This window comes from Choloepus didactylus, chromosome 4 (genome assembly GCF_015220235.1).
Source record: "Choloepus didactylus isolate mChoDid1 chromosome 4, mChoDid1.pri, whole genome shotgun sequence".
Lineage (NCBI taxonomy): Eukaryota > Metazoa > Chordata > Mammalia > Pilosa > Megalonychidae > Choloepus > Choloepus didactylus.
In genome coordinates, this window is record NC_051310.1 from 109,843,015 (window position 1) to 109,861,962 (window position 18,948).

Consider the following 18,948-nt stretch of genomic DNA (forward strand, 5'->3'; position numbering starts at 1 on the left):
GAATCATATTATAGTTTAATTTGTATTCCTTTGATTCCTTTGAAGTTAAACTTTTTTTTTTTTTTTCCGAATTCTTAACAGTGACTTGTATTTCTTCTCTGAACGATCTGTCCACATCCTTTTTCTCCATCATTCAGGGTGGAGGTGGGGTTACTGTTCTTATATTTATTTGTTAAAGCTTGTAAAATAAGCATATTAATCCCATGCTTAATATGTTTGCTACAGATATTTCTCTCGGTTCGTTGCTTGCTTATTGTATATTCACATGTAGGTATAAGAAATAATACAAAGGGATTCCATGTTTCCCCAAATGCTAAGATCTTGGAAAATTATAGCACAATATGACAAACCAGGATATTGATATTGATACGGTTAAGATACAGAACATTTCCATCACCACAAGGATGCCTCAGGTTGTTCATTTATAGCCGCACTTACTTCCCTCCCACTTCATACCCCTTTAACCTCTGGCAACCACTAATCTCTTCTCCTATATTATATATATTTGTATGTATTATATATTTATATATACATAAAATTATTCTATAATTTTGTCATTTCAAGAATGTTATATAAATGGAATTACACAATATGTAACCTTGTGGAATTGGCTGTTTTCACTCAGCATAATTCTCTGAAGATTCATCCAAGTTATTATATGTATCAATAGCTTACTTTTTATTGCTGAGTATTATATGGTATGGATGTATCTTTGTTTAATCATTCACCCACTGAAGGACATCAGGCTTGTTTTCAGTAGTTGGCTCTCATGAATAAACCTGCTATAAACATTGATGGACAGGTTCCATGCGAACATAAGTCTTCATTTCTCAGGGATAAATGCCCCAGAGTGGAATTGCAGGATAACATGGTAGTTGCCTGTTTAGTTTTCCAACAAACTGCCACACTGTTTTCCACAGTGGCTATACCATTTTACATTTCTACCAGCAGTATATGTGATCTAGTTTCTCTGCATCCTTTTTAGCATTTGGTATTGTTATTATTTTTAATTTCCAAAATTCTGATAGTTATGTACTAATCTCATGGTGGATTTAATTTGCATTGCCCTAATGACTGAGGTTGAACCTCTCTTCATGCGTTTATTTGCCATTGGTATATCCTCTTTAGTAAAATTTCTCTTCATGTCTTTGGTCCCTTTTCTAATTGGATTGCTTCTTTTTCCTTTTTTTTTTCCTTTACTGTTTTTTGAGAGCTTTTTATATATAGTAGATAATAGTCTTTGTCAAATCTGTGGTTTTCAAATATTTTCTCCTAGTCTGTAGCTTTTCCTTTCATCTTAACAGGGGTCTTTCAAGAGATAACACTTTTTAATTTTGATGAAGTCTAATTTATCAAATTTTTCCTTTAATGGATCATGCTTTTGGTGACAAGTGTAAGAACTCTTAGTCTAGCCCTATACTTTTTCCCATAAGTTTTATAGTTTTATTTTTTAAAATTAAGTCCATGATCCGTTTTTAATTAAGTTTATTTTTGCCTATGGATGGATGTCCAGTTGCTCCAGCACTGTATTTCAAAAGGACTATCTTTCCTCCATTGGATTGCTTTTGTACCTTTGTCAAAAATCAGTTAAGCATATATATGTGGGTATATTTCTGTGTTCCATATTCTGTTCTCTCAATCAGTTGTTCTGTTGATCTGTTTGTCTATCCCTTTGTCAATAGCACATAGTCTTGATTATTGTAGCATATAAATTTTGAAATTGGGTAAACTGATCCTTTTTCAAAATTGTTTTTTATCTATTCTAGTTCTTTTGCCTTTCTGTATAAATTTTAGAAAAATCTTATCTATATTTGCAAAAAAAATTTCCATGCATTAAACCTAAACATCAATTTGGTGTTAACTGACATCTTTACTATGTTGAGTCTTACAATCCAGTAACATGGTATGTCTCTCCATTTGTTTAGATTTTCTTTAATTTCTTTCATTAGTGTTTTGCAATTTTCAGCATAAAAGTCCTGTACATGTTTTGTTAGATTTACACTGAAGTATTTCCTTTTTTTTCCTTTTTTATGCAATTTTATTGAGATATATTCACATACCATACAATCATCCCAAGTGTACAATCAGTTTTTCACAGTATTATCACAGAGCTGTGCATTCATCACCACAATTTTTTAAACACTTTCATTATTCCAAGAAATAAAAATAAGAATAAAAATAAAAGTAAAAAGAAACACTCAAAACATCTCATGCTCCTTCCCCCACCCCCCACCCTGTTAATCATTTACTTTTTGTCCCCCTGTTTTCTACTCATCAGTCCATTCACTGGATAAAGGTAATGTGAAACACAAGGTTTTCACAATCACACTGTAACACCGTATAAGCTATATAGTTACATGATCTTCAAGAATCAAGAGGACTGGTTCGCAGTTCAACAGTTGCAGGTATTCCTTCTAGCTATTTGAATATCCTGAAAACTAAAAAGGGATATCCATATAACATGTAAGACTAACCTCCAGAATGACCTCTTGACTCCATTTGAAATGTCTCAGCCACTGAAACTTTATTTTGTTACATTTATCTTCCCTGTTTTGGTCAGGAAGTCTTTCTCAATCTCATGATGCCAGATCCAGGCTCATCCCTGGGAGTCATGTCCTGCATTGCCAGTGAGATTTACACCCCTGGGAGACAGGTTCCACATAGAAGGGATGGCAGTGAGTTTACCTGCCAAGTGGGCTTAGAGAGAGACAGGTCACATCTGAGCAACAAAAGAGGTTCTCTGGGGGTGACTCTTAGGCACAATTGTAAGGAGGCTTAGCCTCTCCTTTGCGGTAACAAGCTTCATAAGGGCAAGCCCCAGGATCAAAGGCTTGGCCTACTATAATGGTAGTGCCTAATGCTTGCAAGAGTATCAGGAATTTCACAGCCAACGAAGTTTAATATTTCCTCATTTTTCCCTAGTCCTTCAAGGGGGCTTTGCAAATACTTTTTATTTTTTGCCCAAATTACTCTGGGATGTATCGGGGTTTCACATTAACCTATACAAACCAACCAGATCTCACCCCCTATTCAAGATTCCATGTACTTATGGTGCTTGAATAAACTGACCATAAAATTTAAATTATATAGCGTGCTACAGAAAATATAGATTTTACACCAAATAAACATCTCTTCCTTTGGTCACACACAGAAGTTGAGGTTTTAGAACACATTCGATATCATCCTTTTCCTTTAGTCTGGTGAAACTTAGTTATAATCAAGTCTGTTTTGTTCATATCTCTAATTGAAGTCTTATCTCTTTTTCAGCTTCTTTAACATTTGCTGTATGAGATACTATTGACATTCATAGCTGCCAAACTCTGGCTCTGAGTCTCAGGTATCACACAGATGCCCAAAGTTCCAGGTACAGACCAGATTATTCACAAACAGTTCAGTATCTCAGAATTTAGAGATGACCGTTACAGCTCATGAATAGATGCGACTGCTCTAAGAGCTTACAATCTAGGAACCTTTACCATAAGCCTTCCCCTGATAACCTGTGCGCTCGGATTCAGTTCTCAGAGTTTGCACATTATAGTTAGTCCATATTAGTGAGGCATTATAATGTTTGTCTTTTCAATTCTGCCTTATTTCACTCAACGTACTGTTCTCAAGGTCCGTTCACCTAGGTGCACACCTCACAACTTCATCTCTTCTTGCCGCCACTCGGTATTCCATTGTATGTATACACTACAGTTCACCATTCCGTTAATCAGCTGATGTACCCTCAGGCCACCTTTATCCATTGTGAATAGTGAATATAGCTGCCATAAACACCAGTGTGCAATGTCCATTCATGTCCCTGTTCTCACTTCTTCCAAGTACATACCCAATAACGGGTTGCAGGACCATATGGCAACCCCATAGTTAACTTCCTGTGGAACTACCACTCTGCCCTCCAGCAGGGCTGCGGCATTCTAGTTCCCCACCAACAGGGAGTAGATACGTCCTTCTCTCCACATTTTTTCAGCACGTGTATCCCTCTATTTATTTATTTTTAATTCAGTTTTATTGAGATATATTCACATACCATACAATCATCCATGGTGTACAATCAACTGTTCACAGTACCATCATATAGTTGTGCATTCATCACCCCTATCTATTTTTGAACATTTTCCTTATACCAGAAAGAATCAGAATAAGAATAAAAAAATAAAAATAAAAAAGAACATCCAAATCACCCCCCCCCCACCATCTCACCCTATTTTTCGTTTAGTTTTTGTCCCCATTTCTCTACTCATCCATCCATAACACTGGATAAAGGGAGTGCGATCCACAAGTTTTCACAATCACACTGTCACCTGTTGTGAGCTACATTGTTACACAATCATCTTCAAGAGTCAAGGCTACAGGGTTGGAGTTTGGTAGTTTCAGGTATTTACTTCTAGCTATTCCAATACATTATAACCTAAAAAGTGTTATCTATATAGTGCATAAGAATGTCCACCAGAGTGACCGCTCAAGTCCATTTAAAATCTCTCAGCCACTGAAGCTTTATTTCATTTCATTTCACCTCCCACTTGTGTTCAAGAAGATGTTCTCGATCCCACGATGCCGGGTCCAGATTCATCCCCGGGAGTCAAATCCTGCATTGCCAGGGAGATTTACACCCCTAGGAGTCAGGTCCCACATAGGGGGGAGGGCAGAGAGGTCCCCTGCCAAGATGGCTTAGTTAGAGAGAGAGAGAGAGAGGGCCACATCTGAGCAAAAAAGAGGCACTCAGGGGGGGACTCTTAGGCACAATTATAAGCAGGTTTAGCTTCTCCTTTGCAGCAACAAGCTTCATAGGGGCAAGCCCCAAGATAGAGGGCTTAGCATGTCAAGCCATCAGTCCCCAGTGTTAGTGAGAACGTCAACAACAATCCAGGTGAGGAAGTCCAACACCTCCTCATCCCCCCCCAGCTCCTCAGGGGGGCCCCAAATATATATTTTCATTCTACACCCAGATTACTTTGGGATGTGTTGTCTAACCTATACAGACCTACTATATCTCATTTCCTATTCAAAGTCCCATGTAATTGTGGTGTTTGAACAAACTGACTGTAGAAGTTACATTGTTTAGAAGATATAGATCCTATACCAAATAAGCATTTCTTCCATTGGTCTCACATGGAAGTTGAAGTTTTAACACACAGTTTCAACCTTTACCCTCTGGCCCAATTTGCCCTTGTCTTAACCAGATCTGCTTCATTCGTATCTCTAACTGAAGTCTGGGCTCTTTTTCAGCTTTTTTTCTTTTTTTTTTTTAACAGTTGCTGTATGCGTTCATACTGACATTCATATCTGCCAAGCTCTACTTCTGAGTTTCAGGTGTAACACAGATACCCAATATTCCAGAGACCAATCAGGTTATACACCAAGGGATCAACATCTCAGAGTTTGGAGATAGCCATTACAATTTAGGAATAGATTTGACTGCTGTAAGAGCTTACAATCTGGGGACCATTACAATAACCATTTCCCTGTTAGGCTGTGCTCTAAGATTCAATTCTGAGTTTGTACATTGTAGTTAGTCCATATTGGTGAGGCATTATAGTGTTTGCCTTTGTTTCTGGCATACTTCACTCAAAATGCTGCCTACAGGATCCATTCATCTCCTTGCGTGTCTCACAGCTTCACTCCTTCTCATAGTTGCTCAATATTCCATCATATGCATACACCACAGTTCACCATTCTGTTCCTCAGTCAGTGTACCCTTAGACCACCTCCACCCACTGTAAATTATGAATACTGCCTCCGTAATCACCCAGTGTGCAAATGTCCATTCATGTCTCTGCTCTCAGATCTTCCAAGTACATATCCCATAATGAGGTTGCAGGACCTTATGGCCCCCACATACTTAGCTTCTTGTGGAACCATACAGTGACCTCCAGAAAGGCTACACCATTCTGCTTCCTCATCAACAGTAAATAGGTACATCTCTCTCTCCATGTTTTCTCCAGCACTTTTACCCCATTTATATTTTTTCCTACAATTTTATAGAGCTATATTCACATGACATACAATTATCCACAGTGTGCAATCAGTTGTTCATGATGGTATCATCATATAGTTGTACATTTATTACCACAGTCAGCACTTGAACATATTGATTACTACGAAAAAGTGTTGTTTTTTTTTTTTTTGGTGAATAATAAAGAGATAATAATAAAAAGAATAAATAAAATGTCATACAATACAATATATTCGTAAGGACAGAAAACAACACCACTACCAAGAATCCCATATCCCTCCCTTAGATCCCTCTCATACACATTTAGCTTTGGTATATTGCCTTTGTTACATTTAATGGAAGCATATTACAATGTTAGTGTTGACCAGAGACTCCAGTTTGCTTTGATTATGTTTTTTCCCAAATAACATCCCTTTTTCAACACTCTGAGTTGTTGGCATTCATTTGTTCTTCCACATGTGAGAACATTTTTATATTTGTACCTTTAGTAACAGTCATTGGCCACTCCAGTTTTTGCCAAGTTATACAGTCCCAGTCTTCATCATCTATCTTTACCTCTGGTGTCATACATGCCCCTATTCCAGCTCTTTCAGCCTTACTCACAGACATCTTTGTTCAGTGTACCTAAAATATTGTTCTACCATCACACAGTATTATGCTATCTATTTCTGGATCTATACAATCAATCCTGCTGAACATTCTGTACTCCTTCAGCATCAAGTGCCTGATCTCTGCCCTCTTTCTGTCTCCTGGTAGCCTGTGTTATCAGCTTTTAACTCTCAAAGTTTGTTCATTAATGTTTGTTCATATTGGTGAGACCATACAGTATTTGTCCTTTTGTTTCTGGCTAACTTCGCTCAACATAATGTCCTCAAGGTTCATCCATGTACCTCTGTTTATTTTTTAAACAGTTTTATTCATACACCATACAATCCAACCTAGGTAAACAATCAATTATTCCTGATATAATCACATAATTATGTATTCAAAACCACAATCTATATGAGGACATTTCCATTTCTTCTCCCAAGAGAGAGGAAAAGGAGAAAGCAAAATGAAGAATAAAATATAAAAGATAGAAGAAAAAATAAAATAAAATAAAATGAAAAGGTCAGACAACAGCAACACCACCAAGAATCCCATATCACCCCCTTATCTCCCTCTCTTATAGACGTTTAGCTTTGGTATACTGCCTTTGTTACAATTAATGGAAGCATCTTACAATGTTACCATTGACCACAGACTCTAGTTTGCATTGATTATATTTTTCCCCATACCATCCAACTTTTAATACCTTGCAATGTTGACATTCATTTGTTCTCCCTCATTTGAAAACATTCTTATATTTGTACATTTAATCACCATCAATGACCACTCTAGGTTTCTGTAAGTTATACAATCCCAGTCTTTATCTCCTATCTTTCCTTCTGGTGTCATACATGCCCCTAGACTTCCTCTTTCAACTGTACTCACACTCATCTTTGTTCAGACTACTTACAATATTGTGCTACCATCACACACTATTATGCTATCCATTCCATATCTGGATCTATACAGTCAATCCTGTTGAACATTCTGTACTCCTTCCACATCAAATGCCCGATCTCTAACCTCTTTCTGTCTTACAACCTGTGATCTCAACTATCAAATTTCACAACCTGTGATCTCAACTATCAAATTTCACTCATCAGTATTAGTTCATATTAATGAGACCATACAGTATCTGTGCTTTTGTTTCTTGCTGATTCACTCAGTGTAATGTCTACTGTCTACTATTTTGTATCTTGGATTTTATATGTCATATCTTATTTTTATTTTTTTTCCTCTCTCTCTCTCTTTTAACCCTTACTAATATTCTTAATTTCTACAGTCTTCTCCAACCTTTCTCTTCTGTCTTTCCCTATCTGCCTGTAGTACTCCCTTTAGTATTTCTTGTAGAACAGGTATCGTGTGCACAAACTCTCTCAGTGTCTGAAAATATTTTTAATTCTCCCTCATTTTTGAAGGATAGTTTTGCCAGATACAGAAGTCTTGGTTGGCAGTTTTTCTCTTTCAGTATCTTAAATATATCATATCACTGCCTTCTCACCTCCATGGTTTCTACTAAGAAATCTGCACATAGTCTTATGAAGCTTCCTTGGTATGTGATGAATCACTTTTCTCTTGCTGCTTTCAGAATTCTCTCTTTGTCTTTGACATTTAATAATCTGATTATTAAATGTCTTAGAGTCAGTCTACTTGGATCTATTCTATTTGAGGTATGCTACACTTCTTGGATCTGTAATTTTATGTCTTTCATAAGAGATGGGAAATTTTCAGTGTTACTTCCTCCATTATTCTTTTTGCCCGTTTCTCCTTCTCTTCTTCTGGAACACCCATGACATGTATATTCATGTGCTTCATGTTGTCATTCAATTCCCAAGACCCTGCTCATATTTTTCCATTCTTTCCCTTATCTGTTCTTTTGTGTGTAGGATTTCAGATGTCTTGCCCTCTAGTTCATGAATCTTTCTTCTGCCTCTTCAAATCTCCTATTGTATGTCTCCATTGTATTTTTCTTCTCTTCTATTGTGCCTTTCATTCCCATAAGTTCTGCCAATTGTTTTTTCAAACTTTCTAGTTCTTCCTTATGTTTGCCCAATGTCTTCTTTATGTTCTTCAACTCTTTTGCCATATCTTCCCTCAACTCTTTGATTTGATTTTTGAATTGATTTAGCATATTTGTTTGAAGATCTTTAATTAGTTGTTTCAACTCATGTATCCCATTTGAAGTGTAATTTTGTTTCTTTGACTGGGCCATATCTTAATTTTTTTCTAGTGTGATTCATAATTTTTTGTTGTGTTGGCATCATATTTCCTTGATTACCCAATCAGGTTTTCCCAGACCAGACAGGCTCTGGTCTCAGGAGGGTGTAATCTGTATCAGGTTTCCCTGAGGATGAGACCCAGCAGGTTGTCAAACTTTCCTGTGAGGCCTCTAGACTCTGCTTTTTCTATCCTGTGCAGCAGGTGGTGCTTGTAGCCTGCAGCTCCACTCTGGTGTAAAGAAGTGCAGTGCCTTTAATTCTCAGTGGACTCTGTCCCAGTCTGGGGCCAATGGTGTCAGAACCCAAGCTTAACCTGTTTCTTTTTTCTTTCTTTCTTTTTCTTTTCTTTTCTTTTCTTTTTCTTTTTCTTTTTCTTTTTGCCCTCAGGTCCTGGGGTCTGAGTTCTCTGAGTGAGGGCCACCACTTGAGCTGGGTCCTGCCCCCCTTTGGCTCTCACTCTCTATCTTAACTCCACCCTTGCCTGGGTCGATGCTGACAATTGAAAATGCCTGAGGCTTTCTCTAATGAGCTAATTAAAATGGGAGAAAAAAGAGGAAAAAAGAATCCCCTTTTCAGAGCCAGTTCCAAGCCCTCTACTTCATCAGGCAAGAATCAGAGTTGGTACCTGGTTCTGTGTGCCCCTTTACTTGGGACTAGCCCCTTTCCAGTATTCTGAGCTCAATTGACTCTAAAAGCCTCTGTTTTTATTTATTTATGTATTTTTTTCTGTCAGCCATGCCTCTTCTCTGCCAGGAGAAACCTCTGGGTTCCTTTCCTGCTTGCTCCAGGTTTATCTGTGCTTGAAGCTTGTATTCAATAGTCCAAATTTGTTAATTAAAACCACACTTGGAGCTTGGTTGAGCTACATTCCTGTGCTCCTGGCAGGGACTGCTTCTTTTTCCCACATGTTCCACATCATCCTGCTGTGCCAGTGGGGATGGGGTGCCAGCTCCTCATTTGGGGAGATTTACTTATAGTCTATGCTGCATTCTCAGCCATTCCACCCATTCCAGATTGGTGTACGATGCTGTCCGGTCACAGAAGTCCCCCCTAACATTTGTTCCAGATTGTTTACTAGTTGTTCCTGGCTATTTGTGAGTTGTTCTAGGGGACTAACTAAATTCCACACCTCCCTATGCTGCCATCTTGCCCCGCCTCTCAGTATTTCATTTTTTGAGTTATTATAAATGATATTGTATTTTTAATTTCAGGGGCTACATATTTATTTCTGGTATATAGAAATACAATCAATATTTGTATCTTTATTTTGTATCCTGCAACTTTACATAATTCATTTATTTTATTTTTCCAGGAGTTTTCTTTTTGTAAATTCTTTGGGATTTTGACATAGACGATTATGTCATCTGCAAACAGATATAGTTTTATGTCTTCTTTCCAATCTTTATGCCCTTAATTTCCTTTCCTGGCCTGCTTGCTCTGACTAGACCTTCTTACATTGATGAAGGTGATGAGAACAAACATCCTTGCCTTTTTCCCAAAATTAGGAGGAAACCAGTCTTTTACCAGTAAGTATGATGTTGGCTGTAGGTTTGTTTTTTTAACCAGTTGAGGAAGATGCCCTTTATTCCTGTTTTTCTGAGAGTCTTTGTAATGAATGTGTGTTGAATTTTGTCACATTTTTTTTTGATCAATTGATCTGATCATGTGATTTTTTTCTTTTGCCTGTTAATATGGTGAAGTAAATAAATTGATTTTCAAATATTGAACCAGACTTGCATCCTTGACATGATTTTTAAATATATTACTGAATTCTATTTACTAATACTTTGTTCAGGATTTTTGCATCTATATTCATGAGGGATATTGGTCTGTAGTTTTCTTTTTTGTACTTTGTCTGATTTTAGTTTTGGTTTCAGAGAAATACTAGCTTCATAAAATGAACTGGGAAATGTCTGATCCTTTCTTATTTTCTGGAAAAGATTGTGTAGAATTGGTGTTAATTCTTTAAAAGTTTGGTAGAATTCTCCTGGTGCCACCCTGTACTGCAGTGAGGCTATCTAAGCAATTCTATTTTGTAAAACTACCTTTCTAAGCTATATGGTTTCTTCATTTAGCAAGGCTATAGCTACTTTGGAATCATTAAGTGCTTGGGCAATGTGATTGGCTAAAGCTGCTACATGTTTTTCAGTAACTATTGCAGTAACTATTCCACCTGGTGCAAGAATGGCTAAAGGATAATACCACCAGGGAGTGCATTTTATTCTATATCTAGCTTTAACCACTTCCCAATTACCAGGAGTATGGGGTATAGAGTTATATAAGGTAGCAGGGCATAGCACTGTCTCAACATGCAACATCCTGTCCAGTTGTAGGATAAATAGGGCCAACCATATTGCCCACAAGTCCATACCATCCCTTAGGGGTCGGATATGTCCCATATTGGTTGGAGATATTTTGTCAGTGGAAAAGACTATTATTTGTTGTTTAAACACTAAAATTATACAAGTCAAGGGGGTAGCCACCCCACATCATGAATTCCATCAAGTCGCTCCATACAGACAGGGCAACATGATCTACATTATAGCTTCTGCTGCCAACCACCCTAAACCATCATATACAGCATACCCCAATACATGTTGGGGTTCACCTGTTCCCATACAAAGGAGGAGATATAAACCCCAGCCTCATTATAGGATGGTAGTTGGAGTTTAGTCTTAAATAAGAAGATTCTTTTCCAGATTTTACAATGTGCTGAATTCTGCCAGGCAGAGGAAAATTATGGGGAGGTTTTAAATACCAGATATTCTCCCCCTGCAAATTTTGAGAGTCCTCTACCATTGTATCAATTGTTAATCTGGGCATAAGAAGGGTCCACATAGTCATGCATAAAGTTCCTGTGGGACTACGAGGCCTTGGATTGGTGATAAAAATTTTAACAGGGATTTCTGTATAAACTGAGGTCTTATTACAATATTTTGGGTAACTTCTATTCCCCAGGGACTGAGGATTCCTAACCAATGTGGCTGCATAGGCCAGCACCACAACCAATTGACCTCATTTTCCCCATTTTGTATGGTCTGATGCACTGACAACAACAAATTATTATCATTCCTTCTTTTAGGCTGTAAAGTGGCTGGCCCTTTAATTTGTATTTTCAGTGCTGTGTCTGTCCTGCTATAAGCATTTCAATAGGAGCTGGGGCTGCAGCTCATGGTGTGGAGTTTAGGCGGATTAGGGCTTGATAAAGCCTTTTAGTCCACTGCTGCAAGGACCTCTTCTCATCCTCTAGCTGTTCTTTTAATGAACCATTCATTCTTTCATTAAGGCCCACACCTGTGGGATTATACGGTACATGGAAAGTTCACATTACGTCATAGTCCATAGCCCATGCTTAGGTCATTTGTCCAGTGAAAGGGGTTCCCTAATCACTGTCTATCTGTGTAGGTATGCCATAAAGAGAGCTCATTCTTTCCAAACACTGTATGGTGGCCTGCTGGTTCACCTTCCCCACTGGGAAAGCTAACAAAAGTCCAGTAGCCACGTCCACGGCAGTAAAAGCATACCTTGCCCCCTCCGAGAGTGGAAGGGGACCGATGTAGTCCACTTGCCACTGGGTCACTGGGATTTGTGACCCATCTGGTGTGGTAGCCTACGTGTTCGATGCAGGGAGCATGAAGGGCACTCTCTACTGATGTTCACTAGCTGCTGGCACAACATTGGCTGCTGTAACTGCTGGGCGAGACACCACATGGTGTGATAACCCTTGGTGTCTGCTTTTTCCATGAAGCCATTCTGCCGCTTCCCTGGTTTCAGCTGTGCTGCTTCGAACTCCACAATATTGTCAACATAGCCTGCTGGTTGGGTGTGGATTGTGGGACCCAGGGCCCAGGCTCCTGCTCCTAATGGGGAATTAGGCCCCACAGCACGTAGCAGCCTGTGTAACTGGGACAGAAGTTGAAGGTCATCAGACCTCCTCAGGGGAGAAAGCACGTACAGAGGGTGGTAAACAAAGCATCGAAACTTCCCTCCCCTGATCACTGTTGATAACAAATCTCAGACCCCTGTGTCCAAGAGACTCTGCTAAAACTCTCTTCTTATACCCTATGAATGTCTTTGTCCTAAACCCTTATAAGTTGTCCCTTCGCACCCCGACCCTTGCAGAGCACTAATTCCATTTTCCTCAGACAGCCACCATTGGGAAGAATCCTCTCCTGTTCTTCAGTCTTAATAAACCCGTGTCTCACTCTGTGCCTGGCATGTTCTTTGGTTTTAGGGCTGCGCCAACCAAAGCCCTCCAAGAGCTGGGTTGGAACATGTGTGTAAAATGAGAGAGTGAGTTTGAATATTTGTATGTGTTCTAAATGTTCTCAGTATAACGAAAGGAAAAAGTGGTACTTAAAACCCTACCAGCTATCTAAGGAGGGCTGATCCTATGTAAAGGAAGGCCTTTTGTTCTATTAGATACCTCGATGGATTTGAGAATGCAGAGGAGGCCTGGATCAGAGTTGGGGAATGGGAGCTGTGGGAGGTGGAAGCCTCTGCATAGCTGCCTGAGGAGGGTTTGGAGCCAGACTGGTGGTCTGGGAATGGGGCAGGTGAGGTTTGGTGGGGTGAGAATGAGAAAGGGAAAGTGGGTGGTGGGAGCCTGTGAGATGGTATAGGGCTGGGGGCCACATGTGCTAAAGCAGCTAGTGAAGAGTCATTGAGGAGGAAGAAGAGGGCTGGAGGACTATTAAAAACAGTGATTTTAAAGTGCCGTTTGCTGTGAAATAACTTCTCTTCCATTCATGCTCACTCTACACTGTTTTGATTATTTATTAAAATATAAAATGACACTGATGAAAGTTATGAAGCATATTTATAAAACAAACACCTATGAACATACCACTGAACTTAAGAAATAGGGCATTTCCAATACTGTTTAATTAGGTTCTCTCTCTGATTCTCCTTATCCTTCATCAGCTAAGTCTTAAGTCTCAGCTCAACCTGTTTCTAACTGTGAACTTGGGCAACTCACTTGACCTCTCTGCACCTTGAATTGGAATTCTAAGAGTGGAGCAATAACACCTATTTTATGTTAAAGAAATGTGAAAATTAAATGGGATAATGGATCTATAACAATTTATAAACATTAAATACTTGGTGTTACTTTAACTGCCGCCAGATATTAGGAAGACAGTGTTTTTGACATAGCTTCTTAAAAATTGGGAAAGAGGCGATGGGAACACTAGTCAGATATCATTCTTTTAGTAAACTTCCCATTATCCACAAGCAAATGACCTAAATGCTTCAACAGTTCACAGCTCAGGGCATCTCAATAACGAAAGTGCCTGCCTCGCATGACCCTGAAGGGCTGAGATGCTCTAAACTTCAGAAACTCTAACTCGTGAAAGACACTTAAGTCACATTCAGAAAATCCACTTCGGGTAGACATGAGTGGTGTGCACATGGAGGAGAGGAGAGTCAAGAGTCTGCATCCCCACATGCCGGTCTGGCTCCCCGGTAACCACCAAGGAGACGGTGGGCAGGCACCTCACCTCCTGGGCATCGGTTTCCTGATCTGCAGAATAAAGGGATCCACCAGGATACCCTCAATGCTCTTGTACATCTTGATCATTTCATGTGTCTACGATTGCACCTACTGTGATCCCTGCTGACATATGTGTGCTATCTCCAGTGGACATATCCCCCAAGATGATATGTCCATATCCTGATCTCCAAAACCCTTGAATGTTACCTTATTTGGCAAAAGGGAATTTGCAGATGGAATTTAGTTAAGGATCTTGAGATGAGATCATCTTGGATAGTCTGGGTGGTCCCTAAATCCAATGACAAGTATCCTTACAGGAAACACACTGGGGGAAACAGACACAGAGAGGAGGGGGAGGACCCGTGACCAAGGAGGCAGACCGCGGTGATGCTGCCACAAGCCAGGGAATGTGGGGGGCCACCAGAAGCCGGGAGAGAAGGAACCAACTGTCCCCGAGAGCCTTCGGAGGGGGTGTGGCCTGCTGACACCTGATTTTAGACTTCTGGCCTCCAGAACTGTGAGAGAAGAGACTTTTATTGTTTGTGATAATTTGTTACTACAGCCCTAGAGACTAATACATGTATGTATATATACAGAATAATAAATTAATCAGAATAACTTCTTTAACAGCCATTGTGGTGAAATGTGAGTATAGTAAACATTAAATCACACATAACTAAGATTTTGTCATTATATTCCCTTCAAGATTTTATAAGAACAGTATTTTCTAAAGAGCTTCTTTAAAATAGAAAATGGATAATGAGAATTCTAGTATTTAACTATATATTTGAGATATATATATTTAAAATACTCTTTATATATTTGATATATATAACAAAAACTCTATATTTGATATATATATATATTTACATATATACACACATCAAACTCTTAGTTATCCATAATGAAAAGAACTTAAAACACAAAGATCAAGTAGTATTGCTGAATTCATTTATTTTACTACTTATGTGCCTTCTTGTGGAAGGACAAATTAGTAAAAATACAGAAATGAATGCTAGTAACTTTGATAGGCCTGATTCAAAGCTGGCTTGTGCCATTCTCTGCAGAACATATACCCAAGAGCAGAACTCCTGTCAGGGGTCTTCTCCTAACTTTTATTTTGTTGGGGCAATTTTCCCCCAAACTCTAGAATTTTGTTGGATTGCCATAGGCCTCACACTTACAGAAGGTCTTAAATGTAGAAGTTTTATATTTTTTCCAAGTGAGATTATACATATAACCACAGAGATACACCAACAAAACTGAAATAAATGTTTCTTTAGCAATTTTAAACTTGTTTCCCTTTACTGTACCATACTGCTGATAATGTGCTGTGAATTAATATTTTTACAATTCTGTAATTATCTTCCAATTATCACAAATATAATGAATTTTATTATGTCTATTTTTGTATTAAAAGGATCAATTTTAAAATGTACTTATTTAAAATATGCCACATTTTTTTTTGTGGCCCAATTTGGGCAGTTCTTCATTTTATAACTTAACATGAAATCTTAAAAAATGGTATTTTCTAGGGTCTCTTTTGACAGCCCAGAGAATCTATTTGCAGTTAGCCCTGAGCCCTTCTGTATGGTATGCCCCGATCTAGGTTTCGTAGTAGCTGATACAGAGGTCTTCAATTAGAGAGGAACAGAATCCAGCTGTTTTCCCCTCATGCTGAAACAGGTATCCACCCTGGGAGGACTGACCCTAGAAGTCCCACCCACCCAGGCTGGGATGCTGAACTACCAACTCAAATGAGACATTGAACAAAACCAAAATGTATCACATCATGTTCCTCTCATGTAAGCAATAGCAGGGGAACTTCACAAACTGAACACAAAATTAGGCATTTTATAGTTTTTCCCGAAAAGCTGAAGGAGATTTAGCTTTCTTGAAATTCATTTGAAAGTTCATGCCACAACTATGTAATATAAATACGCATAGCCCAAGTCCCAGCCCTACAAGTCGAAATTTTTTGGAAACCCAGATAGTCAAGAAATTCAGATCCTACAAATTGTGATGGAAGAACATGTTGGGAGGGTAAATGGCCTTACTAAATTGAACACTATAGTGAAATAAAGGGCTTTAAAAAATCAATATACAACACAACTGATATTCATGCTCTTTCACTGTGGAGGCAACATCCTGGGGCAGCACAGTGGTCAAAGACAAGGGCAGCACAAAAGGCCACATATTGTATGATTCTGTTGACGTAAAATGTCCAGGATAAGTCAATCCATAAAGACAGTAGATTAGTGGTTGCCAGGGGTCGGGGGGTGGGGGGGGGAATGACTGCTGAATGGGTATGGGGTTTCCTTTTGGGATGATGAAAATGTTCGGGAACTAGATAATGGTGATGGTTGCACAACATTGTGAATGTGCTAAATATCACTAATGGTAAACTTTATGTTACGTATATTTTACCAAAATAAAAACTAAAGAGAAGGGCTGAATTTTGCATGGGTTACATGTTGCCATCCTTCTATTAACATGATCTGGCAAACCCATATATAATGCTCTGTGATGAGATTCAAGCCTTGAAATAATGTCATTTATAATCAGGATTAATGGAAGTTTTTCCTGTTATCTGCTGCTACTTTAAAAACAATAAAATGAAATCTTTCTGAGGTTTAAAAGATAATATCAAAATATTAAAAGAAACCTCATTAACTGAATACTTAGGACTGAGTCTTCCACACCACTGGCATAGTAATTTGGGATAAAGTTAAAATTATTGCTTTGTTTTGTTTTAGAATAGGAAATATATTCACATGGGTAAAAACCAAATAACATAAAAAGGTGTGCTGTGAAAAGTTTCATTCCCACCCCCGTTTCCCATCTGCTACTTTATAGGTATATAGGTACCACTTGTATTGTTTTTTCTTTATTCCTTCTAAGATTCCATTTTGCAGATATGAATATATTATGATAACCCGTCTGCCTCTTTTACACAAAAGGTAGTATAAAGTGCATTAAGAGCATGGACTCTGAAGCCAAACTGCCAGTGTTCAAATCCCAGTTCTTCCACTCAATTAGCTGTTTCTTTAAGGACGTTTCATAAACTCTCAGGGCCTCAGTGTCCTCATCTGTATTATAAGGATAATAATAGCATCTGGTGTATGTGATTATTGTGAGGCTTAAATGAGCTAATATGTATAAAGCCTGTAGGACATGGCCTGGCACAGAGTGAGCCCCCTAGATATGGTGCTGGGGGGCTGTTATCAGAGGAGGTAGGGCTGGAGTCGAAGACCAGCGGCTCCTTGGTGAGTGCCCCTGGGCAAATAACTTTAACCTCTGTGCCCCTATTTCCTTATCTGTAAAATGTAGATAATAATAGTACTTATTCTCATAGGGTGATGAGATTGAAATGAATCTATATATAGAACTTAGAACAATGCCTTGTACTTGGTAAGTGCTATCATATTTCATCAATTCCAAGATGCCAGGGATTGTAAGAAACATCATTATTTTATGTACTAAGAAAGAAAACCATTCCAATTAAATTATGGTGTGCCTTTGACCATAAGTCATCCTTATTTCAAAAATGTTACAAAGTGAAAAAATGTACCTTTTAGAATTGATGAAATATGGGATGTGTTAGCTATTTCACTCTTATTTTCACTTAAAAATACATCTTGGATATTGTATTTCACTTAAAAATATTTTGTATTGGTACAAAGAGAGCTTCTCCTTTTTTTTTTAAATGGCTATATAGTAATCCGTTGTGTGGATGAGCCATAAATTATTTAAGCAGTCTCCTATTAGTTTCCAATCTGTTGCTATTACAAGCAATACCACAATACCTTCTAGACAGGTCATTTTACAAGTCTGCTGGCATATCTGCAGGATAAAGTCCTAGAACTGGCATTGCCTGGTTGAAAAGCATACGTATTTAAAATATTGGCAGATATTCTAAGTTCAAGTTTTAAAAGACAAGGCCACAGAAAGAAAACCTCCAGAGAAGCTAAAACTGGATCCACAGAAGCTCATAGAGGAAGCCACTGAAACCAGAAGCTGAAAGCAACGGAACTCGGGAGAGAAGGACCAGCAGATGATAGCCGAGTGTCTTCCCATGTGACAGAGGTGTCCCAGATGTCAGCAGCCTTTCTTCAGAGAAGGTCTGGGGCAAACATCATTCCTGTATGAACCTCTCATGGAGAAAATCTTCCCTGTGGAGTGTCATCTAAAGGAAAGAGTACATTGTAGAACCAAAGACCCAGTTCTTTTCAGACTGCTGAGATTTATAAGCTTTGTGGATTTGGGCAAAACCACGTTAGCATCCCGTATAAGACACACTTCACCAAATCAGCAAAACTTCAAGAAGAAACTGTTTCTGTACATAATAGCTTCAGGAGAAAAGTAGTTCCACAAGCCAGCAACATGCTGAAGATGAATTGGAGTGAACATGCTGCACTGAATGCCAAAAATTTGGCATTGCAGTGTGATCTGACAGAGCAACCCATTTGAGAGACAAATTACAAGTGGCTTTTGTGGAGAACATTTGCAGTGGACATCTTATCCTATCTCATGGTCAGATGTAATCTGAATCTGGATAATGAGTCTAAAAACTTCACATTTGGGGTGGCTCCCCAGAGATGAAGTGACTGATCATTATACTCAGGTAACCTGTGTACTGGTGAATATACACATTGGTTAAGTGAACTATGTGTGTTAAAAAGGTATGAACAGTT